General features: G+C 28.1%; 3 non-coding genes across 3 annotated transcripts; 1 reads left to right on the top strand and 2 right to left on the bottom strand.

Annotated features, from left to right (window-relative positions):
• Positions 1–12,565: 12,565 nt before the first annotated feature.
• On the top strand, positions 12,566–12,638 carry Trnav-aac. The gene has a single exon. It is a non-coding gene; the product is annotated as a tRNA-Val (tRNA).
• A 482-nt stretch (positions 12,639–13,120) lies between these two features.
• Trnav-aac lies at positions 13,121–13,193 on the bottom strand. The gene has a single exon. It is a non-coding gene; the product is annotated as a tRNA-Val (tRNA).
• A 1,659-nt stretch (positions 13,194–14,852) lies between these two features.
• Trnav-aac lies at positions 14,853–14,925 on the bottom strand. Its single transcript has one exon. It is a non-coding gene; the product is annotated as a tRNA-Val (tRNA).
• Positions 14,926–18,707: the final 3,782 nt, after the last annotated feature.

The following is an 18,707-nucleotide window of genomic DNA, read 5'->3' as shown; positions in this document are numbered from 1 at the left end:
ATTAGTGTTATTTTCTAAGACCGAAATAAAACGATTTATGAGTATTTACAAGTCACAATATTATAACATATTATTTATTTAATGTTTGTATGAATATTTTATGTTAGGTATATGTATAATATGCATTGTACATATATTATAAGGCATTTTACTTCATATAAAATATAATTCGTTAATGCGTTTACGCACGAGTTAATTCATTTAATTTATCATGGCTTCACCAATTTTCTTAGTCCATTCTACGATTTTGAAAAAAAACAGATTTATACTAATATGTAACTTCAGTGATTGAAATAAAGTATTTATAAATTATTTAATTATGCACTTACAATTTAAAAGACAACAGTTTTAAAAAACCATTATTTTTTTATCTATTCTTATCAAACTAATTTCTCAATCGTACTGAATTTTTTGTTTTAATGAAAAACTATATTTTTATTTCATTATTGGTTATATTTTCCTAAAAAATTGTATGATAGAACCGCGAAGAAAAGGTCTTGTACAGTCAGCAATGTAATTTAATTTACCATTTTATTATTGACTTTTAAACTAAAATAAATTTGTTTTTAATGCAATATACACAATCTCAACTATACACGTGTCTATTGTCTAATACGTTGTCCATAGTAAAACCCCGAGTAAAACGTAATACTTGAAAACAAATTATTATTATCTCGTATAGCATAAAGGAAAAATAAGTAATCGAACAAACTTAGCCTTGTCACTTAACAATTATTATACGTATTTAGATGACACGAAATTAACTTAAATAATTATAATAATATATAATACTATAGTTTATTAATATCAGTGTTTCGGTATTATTATATTAATATGCGAGTTTAATGTGAATTATATAGCACGCCAGAATCGAGGAATGTAATTTTCAACACGAACAAGCAATTAACACTAATAGTGATTAATAATTCATGTATATAAAAAAATGACAGAAAGACCTTGCAGCTCCGCACTAACCATTTTTCCATTACTAGATTTGTCAGAATATTTGGTTCGTGAATTGCGATACACTATACACATAAGTTATAATAAATTTTACACGTAGGTTTAAGTAGGTAAGTATTTATACTGGTGTTACCGAACCGACTATAACCTGTGCGTTTTATTTAAGTGTTTAACGTTTAACTACAGATATTACTATAGTATTAGATATAATAATATGAATAATTAGAGACCGGATTTTTATGTTTTTACATATTCTTTAATGCTCTTGCACGTATACGCAGCTAATTTCTAGTTACATTATGTCTATTAGACGTTTTAACATAACCTTATCTTTGTACATACGTTTATTTGGCTTAAAAAATGTAGAACTTTCATCCTCAAGTTTACAAGTTTGTCGATAGCTGCGATATAAATAATATAATGGTATCGTTTATCTGAACATAACACTTGGTAAGTAGGTAGGTAGGTAGGTAGGTAGGTGAAACAAATTATTTGTTGAACTATTATTCAGCATAATATCAGGTTAAACAGTAAACAGTTTCCCCTCCACAACTTGACTCTTTTACTAAAACCAAATATTAAAATATTATTTTATAATCATTACATACTTGTTTATATGGTAATGTAACGTAGTATAGTAACAGTTTTTGTAATTATATTTTTACGCTAATCCATATAGAATTGAAACAAGTACACATCTTATAAACGTCATCAATCTAATTATAAAATATTTTAAAGGTAACTTTAACCACAAATAGTTTAAGATTTTGGGCGAAGAACATTAGGTTTATAAATTAATAATTGAAAGGTCAGAGAATGTACTTCTAAAGTTTTCTATATCATGTACAATTATTTACAAATTAGACGTATAATATATAATTCTATAAAGGTCATTTTTGGAATTTACCACTATTCTTTCCAGAAATTTAAAAACTAGTTACCATCATAGTTAGCTAATAACTATGCTTGCGTTAGATTATAAATCATTATAATACAATACTATGATTAAATTGTTTTATATTTTTCACTTTCCGTTATCGTTATGTATTGATGTTATGTATGTCGTAAATGTACACTGTATAAATATATATATATATAGATATAGAATAAATATAGTATGATAATAATATACATACACTGTATGATAATATCCACATTTTTTTACATTTTTTTTTAACTTCGCGTCAAGATAAAATTATTTTATTAGAACAAAAACTTACTGAAATTATACGTATGTATATATTATGAATATGATATCTTCTTTATAATGTCGTTATAAACGAAAACGATATACCTACACATAAAAAACGCTATTAGTATCGTTTTACGAGGAATAAAGTCGATTTATATTTGTGAGTCGTGACATTAGAATAATGTATAAGTACCTATATAGGTACACTAAAAACATAAAAGTACTAGGTATTTTTGATATACCCTTATTATTATACTAATAATAATAATATATTATAATAAATTAGACATACATTGAAATAAAATACAATCGTTTTCAAGCATTGGGGGGAAAAAAAAGTGATATTGAAATCTCTACCTACTATATTTTATGCGTAACTAACAACTCACATATTATTATTATTCTATAGGTACAGATGGACCGTACTAAGGTATTTGCTTTGTGCATTTATAGTAATTGTACATATGATAATTAATATTATTAACCAAGTTGGTATATGGTGTTGGTGTATTATATTGTTATATCTGCATCATATATATGATAATGAAATTAATTTTGTTTGACGTGTACACCTATATACAACATATTCATATATTATACATGGTATTTCGCATCCGCCATCGACCACGAACGTGACAAATAAATCTCTCGATTATTTATCGATTAAGTGTAATGCGTGTATGGTGTATATACACCTATAGTTAGTTACGCCATATTATAAAATATATATCCAACATTTATTGCATAATTATTGTTACTGAAATTACATTATTCATTTGGACAAGACGATGTGGTGTTGGTGTTCAACAAAATGTGCTAGATCGAATTTATACGTTATTTTTGTTGGCGCACATTATTACCATCATAATAATATTATCGTACCTGAATTCCTCCCGAAAAATCTAGACAGGTGCAATATTATATTATACACAAGTAATAAACATATAGCTTAATGATTTACGGTTTTATTCGAAATAGTTTCCAACCAACACTCCGCAAACACAGTTTTATTTTTTATTCATCTGACAGATTTTTTGGCACTGTAAAAACCTATATATTATTCAGTGTAGTAAAATTTTAGAGGACAAAATTCGTTTTTGTATCATAATACGGTCAAACAAAACTATGGTACACGTGATTTCTTTGCGAAATAGTAAATACTAGTTTCTAGCAGTTAAATGCCCATAAGTCATAACATGTGTTTTCAACAGCTTAGGATTATAGTGAAACGTATAATATACAGAATAATTAGACATTTTAAAATTGAGTAAGTATATGGTTTTACAATGATGTTTTATAATTTTTCACAGGGGTTGCTCAAAACGTTTTGTGTTTATTCTATATTACTTATATTCATGTATCAGAAATAAAATCTATATCACATCATTGTATAATATGTACATTTATATTAGTAGTTTAAATTCTAACGAGGTCTATATAGAGATATTCTTCTAACATTTGTACCTATATAATCATATTATGATTATGTTTCAGAATTACAATAAGCATCGAGCTTTTTCCTGTACATTTTTATTGGTAACCATTTGATCAAACCTGGTATTATCATTCGTTTACTTCGGTATTCAAAAAATATTAAGATTCATTTTAAGCTAATGTCTATTCATACCATTTACAGTAAGCCAGTATTGACTCAAAAGTTAATGACAATAATATAATATTATAATATGAATAAATACTATTACAATGTTTTAAACAAAAACATTTTAACTTTTAAGTAACATGCTTAGTGTAGAGATACAATGCAATAAAAAAAAAAAATAAAACATACAAATATCAAGTTTAAAAAGCATTAACACGTTTATAAGTTATAATAAGGACGTAATTACATGTGTAATTTATAATTATCGTTTAATTAAAACAAAGTTAATATTTTATTTTATTTTAATAATAACACACGTTCACTGTAGTTAATAATTGAATATACATAAATGCGTATTATAATACTATACATACTATAATTTATCAGCTATTGACTAATTTCTTTTCTTACCGTCATTAATATTAAATTATTAACGATAAAAATAACACGAATAATAAATTAATTGGTGACATGATATAAAAGGAAATTAAATTCGAATACGTGTTTTCGATTTAAAGCAACCATAAAATAGTAACTAATTATACCATTATACCAATAAAATATTATAATGCTATCAAGGTCAAATCTGGTCAATGAATCGTCTCAAAACAAATTACGTTCACCTAAACATTATGACTCGATTATAACTTATAAAATATATAGCTGTAAGGGATTCCTTTATCTTAACTGTTACACAACATTTCGTGACCGTATTTCTCAACTCATATGAAATGTAAAGGTTGTGGTCCTTAACTAAAGATGATGAAAACAATTCAGCCAAAAGAATTTTTATCTTAAACCTTAATCACTGTGTATAGTGCTTATACATACAAAAATGAAATACTAAAAAATTTTTGGTCCAATCACTCTATTTAAATTTGAAAATCGACCTAACTAAATTGTTCAACATTAGTATGGAAATTTTGACATTTCCGTGAACTTTTGATAAACCTGTAGATCAATCAAAATGTTTGATTTAAATTATTTAAAAGAAAATCCCATTTTGTATAATACTCATTCAGAGTCATGCTAACAAACGTTTTAGTATATCTAAGCTATTAGATAAATTTACTTGAATGTATAAAACTTAAGAAAAATAAACACTATATATTATATATGTATATATGCATATAGATATAAATAATATTTTTTCAATAACAAAATATTACAACAGTGTTGACGTAATCGTTAACGATTTTTTTATTGGTATCGTTTCTTTTCTTCGTATTTGGATAAAATATTGTTGTATAACAATGAGCTTCACTCCTCTTTTCGTCTTATCAAAAACAATATTGAAATAAGTTACAATATATCTCACTTTTCGTTTAGTGATGTAAGTTGTTAACTATAACTAATTGCTTTAATTTATCTAATAAAAATGTTAATGTATTGGTGTGTATGTTATCGCCAAATTTTGAAGCAGTTAAAATGTTTAAATCTTATAATTTGTTTGGGGTGGTTTTTAGAAGAAAATTAGGAGGAGAGGTTGTATATCTCATACATTTATTATGTAATAGGAAAAAACAAAAAAAAAATCATTGTTATTAAAAAATGAATTGCAGCAGAAACTTGAAATGTATACTTCAAACATTTATACTCACATTTTTTAGATGGAAAACACTTTTAAAAATATATTGGCTATTTTTGTGCTATTTAAAGGCATTTTAAATTGTCTGGATGTATAATATAATAAATGTTGTATTTAATAACATTTTTTTTTTTAGTAAAAAAAACTTAAAAAGGTATAATAACATATAAGATTCCTAGTAAGTATAATTCTTATAACAATTCGAAATTTCAAGTTTAGGTTATCATTTTTTTGAAAAAATAACAGTGTTTATAAAAAAATTAATTACTTAAAACTTCAAAGTAAGAAATGTAAATTTCATAATTCATATTTCTTCCAAATGTACCTATAGTTTTTGAAATTGAAACACGTGTCCATCATTTTATCTATTTCCATTTATAGATAGAATTCTAACCATTTATATTTTAAATGCAAACTATCATTGCTTAATAATTAGTGTTAATTACATCATTATATTTATTAAATTTATGAGTGGGGAAGAGGAGTTGTTAAGTTGTTAGTGAAAAAGTATAATTTAGAACAGTGTAATTTTTATAATCAACATTTTAAAAGAACGTTAGACTCCAATTAAACATACTTATATATTCAAATTATAAAGATAATTATACTATAACTGAGTATTTCTGTCAACTGTAGTTTCATCACATAGAGTAGCCAATGGGTCGAAGACTTAAATTAGAATAAAATCAAAATAGGAGAACTTAATACTTAAACATATGTAAGCCAGATTTGTTCAGAACACTAAGTGTTCTTTGGTATGCAGTATCAAAATATAAGACCAATAAAAAATATAACTCAGTTCCAGTGTTGTAATATATTACATAAATTCATGTTTGTCATGTTTATCCATTTTAGTTAATGATCAGTTCTGATGAGGTATTAGTTATACAATGATGTGTGTTTTAACTCAAAACTCAAAACTTAACAGTTTGATTTTACATTTTCTGTTCACTTTCAAATCGTCTTATATAACTTTTTAGTGTTTGTTAAAAACGATAAGTATAACGTAAAGTTACACACTTCATGATGACTATTCCTGCACTAAAATATTTTTTAAAATTATAATGAAATATTAAACGTTTGTTTAATTCCATCCCACTCCCACTTGGAGCTCTAAAAATAACGTTTAAAAATATTTGCTACGATGTAGTGATATACGTGCAAGGCGGAAATGCGTTAGGCTTAGGACCTCATAAGTTCGTCATTTCAGACCGAACACTCTTGAAAATGTGAATCTCTCCTATGGCATACTATATTGCACAGTAAACGCGCTGGCGTGTTTACGTATTTAAAAAAGCTGTTCTCGGGAGAAGTGAGATACGCGCATTTACGATTATTTCACGCGACCAAAGGATGTGAGACAGCAGCGGTAAAATATATAGAAAACCCATTTCCTTTTTTTTCCGCTGGAAAATTTACCATGTGCTGACGTTGAACAGAATATTGGCCCCACGGGACCCTGAACTTACCCCAAAATAAATATATATATGTATAGCAGCGTGCAGTGTACAGTGTATATTATGTAAGGCAATCGGCGATGTGAAGCACAGCAAACGGCTTGAACAATATATATGTATAGAATTACATATCGATGACGACGATCTGAATGATCGCATGGATCGTGGTCGTTAACCAAATTCTCATCGGTTTTAGAGTTTTTATTATTATTTATTTATTTTATTCTTTTATGTTTATATGTATATATATACCTATGTACCACGATCCGACCTCTGCAGCTCTGTCGACAAATTGAAACAGGACCATTTCACCGCAAACTGATCGCAGTTTCTTTCGGTAATAATCGAACCTCCCTGCAGCGCCGGATAAGCATACTTTGTAGTTGCGACTTTGACCCTCCCCCTCATGAGTATAAGTAAAATAATGTATTATTTTATGTACAATGTACATGCTGTATACACGCATACTATATAATATGTACATTGTACACAGTACCTATATATATATCAAGGCTATGAAAACTGAAAAGGTCGCTGTAAGAGATATCCTTGTTATACATAGGTATATACTTATTGTTATTTTTTTCCATCATTTTCTACACATACTCAATAGCTGACATTCTGAGGAAATGTTTTTAAGCCTGTCTACTGAAAGTATATTATATTTATCTGGTATACCATAGTATTTTACTGATTGTGTAAGCTCTAATTTAACGTTTATTACTTGTAACCAATATCTGTATAAATATGTATGTGGTATTTAGTTGTAGATATCGCTTTAATTCAATAATAATTCTAGATAATGAATAATACCTACCTCTACAATCTATATTCAATGTAAAATTATGTAATATATTATATTGTAACTGGTAGGGTGGGGGGGGGGGTGCTGGCGGGACTTAGAGGCTACCCTGTAAATCCTCCTTAATACATTAATTAATCTTCACTCTTATAATATTAATTAACAATGAATAAATACTGCTTGCCACGTGACACGGAATATTCAACGAAAATGCCAAACATACCACCGCGAAACCCCACAATAATAGACATTCAAAGGACATAATACATTTTGTAATTTTTACTAATGTTCTGGAAAGTGTTGGTATTTATATTTTGTACCTAGTCAAGTTTTATAAAAAAAAACCTAGGTTTTAGGTAAGGTTAACCTAACCGGGGAAAAAATAAACATTTTTTAAGTATAATGTCTAAAAATATAGTGAGGGAGCTGGTGACACCCTTTTAAATTATAATAAGTAAAACTTTAAGTGAGCTTTTTAAAATATAATTTTTTTAATAATTATAAATTATGGTAATTGCTAATTATCTATACCTATGCCTATATACAAGGCACCCAGTATGATAATATTCAAGTTCTAACAAGAAATGCGTCGAAAAAAATGAAAATGTATCCAATCAAAGCTTAAGACAGGGTGGGAAAACGATTTTGCCTCAACTTTAATAAACAACTCCACCTTATTGCACTCCAGATTATAACATGTATACTTCTATACCTATTGGCTATTATGTTATTATACTTATTAGGTTAGATTACATATTCACTTCTCATCAACTTATAACCTATTATACTTATTTATACTATACTATACGTCTATACTTAAATATGGAGTCATTAGTGTTTATACCTATATATTTTGCATGTATAGAACGCGTAATATCCTATAACCATGGTCTTTGGATGATTAGTCACGACAATAATAACTGTCAATTTTATTTGCGTGGTAACCAGGCCCCCACTTCAAATTTCCCCCCTGGTCTAAATGTTTTTGAGGGCCGCCTATCCACAAATTCCAATAAAATACAACCTGTTACAAGCGATACGAGTGTGCCATTTACGATTTCTACTTAATATAAAAATATATTACAATGTACATTTATATATTATAAAATATTATTTAACATAAAAAAAGCATTCCTATATCAAACATTTATAAATTCATTACAAGGGACCCCTGACCCCTGTACTCCAGACCCAACAGCCCAAGGTGGTAACTATATTAACAAATTATTTTTTTGTGATAATAAGTTATTACATTCACTACGCGTGCCAGTGAAACAATGTAAAAGTTCTTGGAGGCTCATTACACATATTGATATTGGACACACAAGTTTTGTGGCATGACTCTAGTCGTCTCTCGTCTGCCATTGGTTCGTCGTATAAATAGCTTAAAACTTTTTGAATATATTTTGAAAACTGCACTGCGTTTTAACAATAATTTTTGCCTAAACGCCATAATGACAAACAGTTTCTAGTATCTAAATATTTTTTTAATTACAAAAAGATATCATTATTTTTCATATAAATTTGAAATTTGAACTTAATATTAATTAACTTATATAGTTTTCGATAATTTTAATTTGCTGTAAGCACAATTTATTGGCTCTGGTAAGTCATCGTTTACATTTATATTATTTCATCGTTCTGAGCTACTGTATGGGGATAAATATATAATACTATAATTTCGAATAACTGATGATATTTTTATAAGTCGTCATAGCTCATTAAATAAAAATCTACTATTGTGTATAATGTTATTTTTATGTAATAAATATGTACACATAACCGTAAATTGTATGTTTTGTGCTGACATTAACGAAAAAATATAAATGTTAATTCAGTGAAATATCTAATATCTATTGGTCAATATTTATTTTACACATCTCATACAAGACATAATATGTATGGTGTACACTTTTAACATTCGATTAAATTATGTGTAAATGTTACGTACATGGTACATTGTATACGTGTCTTGATGGATGTCCACAATATTATACCATATATATTATAGTATCTACACTTATAGCAATCGGCGATAGAATCGCGTATGTAGCTATATTTGTATTAGTGTATTTGGACGACGACTATGCAGTGGTGCCGTGGTGACATCTTTAGTAACATGCACAATATTGGATTAGTGAGTGCGTGAAAGGAAAGAAATACGTCTAAGTAAAAGTATACCTCAAAAAAAAAAAAATGTTTGAAAAATATAATATGTATATTATAGTTGTAAATAGTAATAATAAAATGCAAACGTGTACGTTCTAATGAGTGATAAGGTCGCGTAGCAATAACAATATATGGACATTAACGTTGTGTTAATGGTGTCTGTACAACACACGTTTTAGACACACACACACAACACACTTCGAGTCTGGGCAGACGTACAAGAAAGAGAAAAAAAACGTGTCGTGAAACGACTGCGGAATTATACATATTATTATTATACGCGTGTGCATACATATATATATATATATAATATATACGTGTACACATATTATGTTATATTATATACATTTATATAGGTATATAATATCCCGAGTGGTGTAATATAATAATAATAATAATAAACACAATGATGATAATAATAATAATATATTAATGGCGTATACGTATATTATAATATAACAGTCTTATAGGTATACACTGCAGTCGGTGCTTGGATATAGTAATATATATATACATAAAATATGTACAGTTGTGTGTGTGTGTGTGTATGTACTGGTATACAATATATACATTATACATATATATATATATATGCGCTGTGCAGTTGGAAACTCGATCTCGACGGAATGTCGGGTCCGTTTTACCGACTAAATACCTTAAAAGTGACATTTCTGGAATCCTCGGCACATATTTTATACGCGGTTAATAAAGTCTTTACGCGATAACAATCGAAGCCCGGCCCGTGAGACGACGCGCGCGACGGTGAGGGTAACGACTAACGACGACCACGACGACGTACCCACATAATATAAATAGTGAATACTGCAGAGCGAGCGAGAACTTATATATTATTATTATACGAACACGCATATTGTAAAAGATGTCCTCCGCACCGGGGCAGACGCGCAGACGGCTATAAACATGCCTATACATACGTAATAATATAAACGTGATGTGTGTGTGTGTGTGTATTATTTTATACGCGTACAGGGTCCCGCTTTACTTTCACCGTAATTTATTCTCCAAATAAAAATATAATAATATAATAATATTATAATGCACACCTATCGTCGTCGTCGTCGTCGTCGTCGTCGCGCCGGTCAGCACAGCCGACTACGACGAGGACTAACAAACACCTGTCCGCGCGCGCTATTTGTTTGTTGTCCGGATAAAATAATAATAATTGGTCACGGCTGTAAATATGCGTCGTGTACGTCTGTACCTGTGGTATATTATACATATTATTATTATTATTATTATTATTATTATTATCATACCTATACGCATTACAGGCATACTGACGCACCCGACTGCATATTATATATATATATATATATATTTACAATGGGTGGGCGAGGTGGCGCACGCGTACCGTTGGCTTCGAAATAATATCGTGTTAATATCGTTACGACAATGATAATAGTTGTCGAGCGCAAATTATTTTTCACGTCTTTTGAAATGTCCCCGTCTATAAATACACGTTAATGCAATGACTTTTCGTTATAGATCGTTAATAGAATACGTCCCATATTATATTACGGATACTAATATATCCCATGTGCATATACATATTTACCAACGATACGATCTACAGTATTATGACACGTAGCACGCTCGGCGCGTTTGATTCGGGTCGCTTTATAGAGATTTTCAATTAAAATTCCAAACCTCCGTTTATATAATATTGTTATACTACCTATTATATTGTGGGTTCTATTAAACGCGAGTCGTGGGCACCTCTACCCATAATATTATTAGCTACAGTTGTAACTTATTATAGCTGTTCGCCTGCTCGTAATGCGATATACCGTGCATTATAGTAGTTGTGTTATATGACCATAATAAATATAGGTATAGGTACCTATTAAAACTAGAATATATCGTTATAACCTATTATGTGTATTATTATAATATGTAGGTATTTTAAAATTTAAATGTTATTTAGTTGGATGTCGGTGCAATACTGATGCAATAATTGTATTTATAATAATGTATGTTATTCTTATGTTATATACCTACTTATATATTTGATATGAATGTAATTAAATCGACGAGTCGACGACGGTGATTTATGACCACCTGTCATATATGTAGGTATATGTATAGAGGTATATATGGGCAGGACCCGCTGATGATATTAGCATATTATATTGATTATAACATGTAGGTACCCATACCCACCAATATATTAAATATTTGCATCACCCATTATGGCACATTGGTACCGATATAATATATTATTAAACTAGTAGTAACTAACCCATATAAAGTACTTCATGGTTCATATCTGGTATTCTAGAGGCTATATATAATTTTATATAGTATATACCTACCTACTCTTAGGCTTGTGACAATAATATAAGTTATATTATACCTTGTATATTTTATAACCATCAACCATAGTTACTTTTTATTAATTAGATGTATTATTGCATTATGCTCATATGTTCAAATATACTAATAATTATTAGTTAACTTGCAACTTCCATTATACCTATAGGTTTTGTTTTCATTCGCCAATAGTTAAATAAAAAAGGAAAGTCTGGGGTGCTTAGCTGATCCAAAAAAAAAATATAATTAAATTCTACAACCACTGATTACTGTATATGCGTGTAACTAATAATTTATCATATTAATGCATTTTTTACATTTAAGGTCTTAGAAATAACATTATGACTATAAATATTAAATTGACGATTCAAGTTTAAACTTTTATAGTAATTGTGTGAAGAATATTGTGGTTATAGGAAATATACGAGGTTAAAAGAAATAAAATCGTCGATAGTTCTCAACTGTTTCCGTGGTGTAGCGGTTATCACATCTGCCTAACACGCAGAAGGTCCCCAGTTCGATCCTGGGCGGAAACATTAATTTTTTGCATTTTTTATTCTATTACTTGTCACATATTTAAATCAATAATGAAATCCTATTAAGTTTTATAAAAAATAAAAATAAGATTAAAAAATGTTTATTTTAGTACTTGAAATTTTTACATTATTACATATTTTATACACACAATAACTTGTCAAATGTTATTTTTTTTAAATGAATTTAATACACAGTTGTAGTGCCAATGCCTAGTAAAATAAATTACTTAAATCACAATAATATCATCAAATATACCAAATTACTAAGTAAATAAGTAATATTATAGGCTGACGACAGACCGTCTTCGCTCAGAATCGTTAATTGTTTTCGTGATTTTATATCATTGAATACGAATTTAACACCATCAATTACAGTGACCCACTTGTAACCTACCGGTTACCGTGTATAGCAGAGCGACATCCACTTACCATCTTTTTATTATTCGTTTTAATAATTTGTAGAAAAAAAACACAAAAACTAATGTTTCCGCCCAGGATCGAACTGGGGACCTTCTGCGTGTTAGGCAGATGTGATAACCGCTACACCACGGAAACAGATGACTAATCTTGTGGAATGTATGGTAATTATTCATTGTGTTTCTAATTGAGCAACCCACTTATAATTTCTTATAATTTGTAAATTTATAAACTATGAACTCATAGGTAAGAAATTAATGTGTAAAAAAACTTTAAATATTTAATGATCTTAGTCCCTACTCCCTCTTGCCAGTGGCGTACACAGCTATTTTCAATGGGGGAGGGGGGGCTTACATATAAAAAATTATTATACATTGATAAATCAAAATAATATGTTGTTTAACTAATATTTATTTTCATTTTAAAACAATGTTCCTGGGTTTTTGTCCCAATTCATCAATGACTTCTTCAGGAGTTAAATTTATATCACGGTATACCGACAACATGGTTCAATCCATTTAATCTGTCCTGTGTAAATAATTATTTTTCAGTTTAAAATATAATGTTATAAATTATAATATAATGGAGTATAATTTGGAATATCCCATATCTAATAATAATTATTATCAAATAATAACTTCGGTGACGACGGTCTTCTCGCCGTACATTTTTAATCGAAACTCGATTGTGACGGTAACACTGAAATTCCTTTAATTTAATTTTGTATTTATTTTTATTAGTACTATTAATTTTTTTTTAAATTGTCATCATTTTTATCATACATTTTTACGTAAACTGAAAAAATACTAAATTTGGGGGGGGGGGAGGGTTGATAACTGTTTATTTTAATGTGTACTTGTTGATCAATTATTATAATATAATACATAAACATAATATTAAGTAGGTACAAATAAAATGTATATTTTCGAACATTTATTATTATAAACATGGATATGCATTTATTTTTAAATCTTTATTATTTGTTTTATATACTTAGTTGAAAACGGTATCTAAACACGCTACAGCTCAAATAAAATAATTGTCTATGCTTTATATATTGTATACACATTTACATTTTTAAACTTAATATACTCCTAATTATAATGATTGTCCTTAATTTATATGGTAAACAACTGCAGTAAAAATGATAAGCAAAAAATTATTATTATTTATAATTGATAATAATTAGAAATGATATCTTGTAAATTATAGTATATATTATAATATTAGAGCCTAACAATATTATAAGCTCAATTTCACGTCAATTATACCTACATATATATGATATATATATATATACTAGCATCAACTACAAGGTTATTAGCTCACAGAAGATTTATTTAAAAGTGACATTCGCTTATGAACATCTAAATATGGTAGTTTGATTATTTTGTAGATAATTAATTTTTGGCATGTGGAATTCGTTTCATCCGGTATCATCCTAGTGTGACCAATACTAAGTCTATCTAATGTAATTGTTCCCCTATGGCTTAAGCTAATACGGTTTGGCCAAAGCTAATATTTAATATTATATATCCTATATTACTATGTCTATATAGGTAGGTCTACGAAGAAATTTAATGAATAAAAACGTACTCACTGCAATAGTGTGTCGTACTCCTTATTTCGTGTATGTTATAAAATATTATTGCTTTGTCCGTATTAGTGTATTACCATAGTAGTATAGTACATGTATGGAAAAATAGAAAATAAACGTACCTGATAATATATTAGAAACTTAGATAACATATAATCATCACTAATTCAATAATATTTTATAAAATACTAAAAAACTGATGTTTCCGCCCAGGATCGAACTGGGGACCTTCTGCGTGTTAGGCAGATGTGATAACCGCTACACCACGGAAACAGTTGAAAACTTTTTTTACAATTTATTATACCTAGTTATTCGTCTTGAAATAAATATAATTGGCGACAAACCTAGTTGAATTATTAGGTGTGAACAAGAAAATAAATGTTTCCGAAAGGATAAGACAAAGGAGCTTTTACTTAAATAAATTATTAAATTATGCGAAAACAATATTGTCGTTAATAGAATGATAAATGTTAAAATGTGTTATATACTTATATTCTAATATTTAAAATTGTATATTCATTCAGATAGTCTGTGTTATTAATCTGGTGTATGGTGTATACAGATTACAGAGTAAACCGAGTAAATTCGGTACACAATATTATGAGTCAATTGTCAATAATATATAGGTTATTAATATACCGTTAGGGGCGTTATTATATTTTTGTGTTATAAGTTTATAACGGTATATTCAAGTATTTATTTTGTACCAATAATTGACCAATTCAAAGAATTTATAATTGAAGTTTTTTTTTTATTTATTTGTTTATTTATTAATCTATGTACATAACATAGTAGGACATACTTTGTATCATGTTTCCAACGTCAGCATTGATTTTTTTTTTGAGAAGTTGTTACAAATGCCTCCTTGAGTGTCCCAACGGTGTCCTTACCCCTACATTCAGTACATACACATTGTATTTCAATGTTTGAATGTTCAGGTTTTCCAGCTAAACATTTGAATGATTTAAAATTTTGTATCAACAGAGATGTTGCAAGTAGAGTTACGTACAACTCACCAGTCCACCAAAGATGTTTTAGAATTGTCCTATTCCTATTTTGGGCCAAGAGAGGGGCAGTCACTTATGTACTTCGATTTTTAATGTAACAGTTTTTTATAGTTCTTCAGCTAGTGTCAGTACATACAATATAATGTAAAATATCCCAATAAATACCTAGCCTCACCTAATCTATTATTATAACAAAATAAGTGCATATTTTTAGTCTGAGTCATAGGCCAGTACATTTTTAAGTCGATTTATTTAGATTTAATTTTTTTAAAGATTATATATTACAGAAAAAATTACTATAAACTTTTGTGAGCACACCTAATAATCTTAAAATTGTACAAAACTTGTTTTCGGAGCATAAAAGGTAACATATATTACTATATTATGATACAATGATCTATAATATGTAACTACATGACATGATATTAAATACAAATACGATTACAATTCCGAATTTTCGATCCTAATATTCGTGCAATATCTGTTTTCACAGCTTTACGGTTTCAGAAAAAGAAGTAGATAAAAACCATATTTTGAATCATGATAAATTTAGAGCACACAAAATATGTAAAAGTGAATGTTTTTGTCCACGAACGTATTGGGGACCTTTTTTTGAGTTAGGTAGGTGCGTGATAACCATATGGATAACATTTAAACTTTCACCTGATTTTTTTGCTAGTTGATTTTTAGTAATAAGTACCTGCAACTACGATAATAACTAACTAAATTAATGTGAGTAAGTAATTGAAATGAAATGAATAATTTAGTTTAAAATATAAATAGACTCGCCTTTCCAAAATACACATAGCTATATTTAATTGTAAATTAAACTAATTTGACTATAATAACAGCTTTGCCATCACCCATAATTATTCATTTAATTTTATGTTGCAGTTCCAAAACAAATTCGAGTTTTCATCGGCATAATATTATAATAGTTTATGGTTTACGGATAGGCACAAAATTAGCTTTTGTGGCTATACTTTGACTTTTATTGGGTATTTGGATCGAATTTTTTGGGTTTATGTAAATCTTCCACAATTTTGAAAACATACATAGGTTTCATCCATATTGGACAGTACACAGCTAGGTATATGGTATAGTGTATACCAATACCGATATAACAAATATTTTATATTATATTATAAATAAAAATAGTCCATTTATCAATAATTATAACACTAATACCTATCTTACATTTTAAATTTTTGATTATATATTACCTGCCCTACTGGGAGATTGTAAATTCCGCCCGAAATGAACAGGTAAAAACAAGGTCTATGGTAAATTCCACCCGGAAAAATATCCAAGTAAAAAAGGTACATGTAAATTCCGCCCGAAAAAATATACAGGTACAAAATTAGTTCCGCCCGGAAAAATAAATATTTTTCAACTAAGCGTTCCGTGACTGTACGACGCGACCGTACTTTTTGCGACGCGGCGCGCGGCGTGTGTTATAACTTATAGTATTGTGAAGTCGCAAAATGTTCGAACATGAACAAAAAATAAATAGTATGGAAGTGATATTTTGACTCGTATTTATTATTATAATTATTACTATTTTAACAATTTTTAACAATTTTATATGCTATACAATATACACGACTTATAATATTATGTGCTAATTATTGATGATGATTTTATTTTACTATAATATTATGATTGTTATATTTACTTTTATAATTATTATTATTTTTACGATTATACATGATTTATTTTGTAATTATTGACTTAATATGTGAAATATATATTTATTTAAATACTCACTTCTAAATTATAATGTTTAATCTATGTTATGTCAGTAATAATATGATTAATAAGACACATTCAGAAATTTGTTTATTTACAGTAATACATTTTTTCGGGTGGAATTTACTTGTATGTTTCTTTACCTGTATTTTTTTCGGGCGGAATTTACATGCGCCCGCCCTACTGATACTATGAAAAGCAAATTCAATTAATGTATTAAAAATCATATTCAGCAAAAAAATAATAAATGTCAATGGCGTATGCATGAAATGGGCGAATGCAGTTTTATTTGTATGAAGTTATTACATATTATTTTTTTTATTTAATATTAGAATGATATTACTGATGAGTGATGGACAAGAATAAAATATCATAATCTTTTATGGGTATAGTTTTAGTGTTTTACTAGAAGGTAAAACAGAATAACAGTCAAATATAATTTTTGAATTAAGATACGGATATTAATATTATTACCGTTGAATATTATTTTTAATTTAATTGCCGTAAAAATATCCAGTTTTAATAACGAGTATCGGGAACATTACCCTCAGTTTTTTATATAAGTAGTGTCATCATTATTCATTACTCATTGTACTTATTTCATACAGATTGTATTAAATTTATCAATTAAAGTGTTATCATTGCAATAATATCATGTAATAAACTGTATGAACTTAACATAAAATTACTGCTTAAAAAAAATTAAGCTTAAATATTACCCTTAAATTATGCGCAACGTGGTATTATTTTGGCACTACCAAACATTATCGATCATAACCAATTGATAATCACCAATAAGTGATTATAGCACAATTATGTGTATCAGTTAGAATTTTACACTCAACTTGGTGGTAATAATTTTTACTTGTCATTTATTTTAATTATAACCAAAATACCTCAATCTCAAGTTAAATGTTTACTCAATCATAAAACTATATATCTGTCTGCAGAGGACGAATATCATATGAGAGACCATCCTGTTTATCCACCTTGTAAGGATGTACATATTATAATATTATAAAAATACAGTACTAAAATAATAATATACCTATTTTATTTTATTATCAATGTACATATCAGACGAGAAATTAGTGATGTGAGTGAAGGAGCATTGATAAGACCCGCCCTCCTTTTCCGGATCTTCATCTGACATTTCAATTAATATTGAGGGTCAAGCGGTGAGGGTATTCCTGTTTGAATATAAATTTAATTACAGCGTTCACACACGCATTTCTTTTAAATGCGATGTAAAGTTTTATTTTAATAATAATTAAAATGTATAATTATACAAATTATCAC

The sequence above is a fragment of the Myzus persicae genome, unplaced genomic scaffold, assembly GCF_001856785.1.
Source record: "Myzus persicae strain clone G006 unplaced genomic scaffold, MPER_G0061.0, whole genome shotgun sequence".
In the NCBI taxonomy this organism is placed as follows: Eukaryota; Metazoa; Arthropoda; class Insecta; order Hemiptera; family Aphididae; genus Myzus; species Myzus persicae.
This window is presented reverse-complemented; position numbering and strand designations above follow the sequence as displayed.